Consider the following 1422-nt stretch of genomic DNA (forward strand, 5'->3'; position numbering starts at 1 on the left):
CCTTTCTCTCTCTCTCTCCTCTCTCTAAAATCAACTTAAAAACAATTTTTTTAAAAGAAAATGTGGCAAACTAAATGCAAAATGGGATCCTGAATTGGATCCTGGAACAGAAAAAAGAAGATTAGCTGAGAAACCAGAGAAACCTGAATATAATCCGGTCTCAGTAATTGTACTATGTTATGAAAGGTGTTAACAGTAGGGGAAGCTGGGAGAAGGGCACAACGGAAAGTCTGGAATTACTTCAAATTTTTAAAAAATTTTGAAAGCAATGACAATTAGGTGGAATGAAGTGGCCAATGGCTTGCAGAGCAACATGCCCAAGTTTTATAGTGACTACTGCAATACATACCTTACTCCTGACTCTCCATCTGTGAGAAAGACACCCTGCAGTGGTAAGAACACAGAGAATGAGAATGACTACTGTCAGAAATGGATGGAAGAACAGGCTCAGAGCCTGATTGGCAAAACAACCTCAGCATTTCAGCAAGGAAAGATACTGTCTGCTCCATTCTCTGCTCTTCCTCCTGCAGAGGTAATGCTCCCATCTCTCCCCAGTCTTCCTGGCTGTCCTCACCCGGTATGATGCCAGCACCTCATATGAGGGGGTCTTCCCATGATGCCAATGCTGGGCTCTCCTCCTGCGATGATGCCAGTGGGAACTGCTCCTGGAATGAAGCCATCCATAGGAGGCCACATACCAATGATACCTGGGCCCCCAGTGATGAGACCTCCCACCCCTCTCATGATGGTGCCCACGGGGCCAGGAATGATTTAACAGGACAAATGAGAGAGAGGAGTTTCTTTCTCTCATTTTTATATCACTTGTTCTAATTCACCAGGAGATCACAGTGCTGTGACTCTGGGTAAAATACCCAGAGTGTTTTAACCTTATGACAAAGAAGACTCATTCCCTCTTTTTATTGAAGAAAGAATTGTTTTGGAGGGGAGTAATGGGGACCAAAAAAGCATTTTTTTTTCATTGTGTTAACTGATGCTTATTGGTGCCAATTCAATGACAACAGAAATTCCAGTTGGAGGTGCAGGGAAGAAGGAAACTGTATTCGATGCACAACAGCTCACTCGTGATGCAGCATGGTTCTGGGGCAACCTTGCAGCCACCCAGCCCTGGCCGGGGCCCTTCTCCATCTAGACGGCTCTGCTCTATACCAGTTTGCTTTGCACAACACTGGCCTGATCTGCTCCTCTCTGTTGAAACATCTTCCCCAGTTCACATCAGCCAAGGAGTCACAATCCTTACTCTTCAAGGAACAGGGGAAAGTATGCTCTCCAAGCCAGAGAGGAACTGGCTTATATGGACAAAAGTCCCCACCCCTGGTCCCTGATTGGTGTTTCTTCATGCAAATAAAGGCTCTAAAGTGTCACAGTTTGATTGGCCCAAAAGGTACTGTCCTGATTCATTAG

General features: G+C 45.2%; 1 pseudogene; it reads left to right on the top strand.

Moving 5' to 3' along the window:
• The first annotated feature begins 313 nt into the window (after nucleotides 1-313).
• On the top strand, nucleotides 314-775 carry LOC136398423 (U1 small nuclear ribonucleoprotein C-like; annotated as a pseudogene).
• Nucleotides 776-1422: the final 647 nt, after the last annotated feature.

This window comes from Saccopteryx leptura, chromosome 3 (genome assembly GCF_036850995.1).
Source record: "Saccopteryx leptura isolate mSacLep1 chromosome 3, mSacLep1_pri_phased_curated, whole genome shotgun sequence".
Classification (NCBI taxonomy): Eukaryota; Metazoa; Chordata; class Mammalia; order Chiroptera; family Emballonuridae; genus Saccopteryx; species Saccopteryx leptura.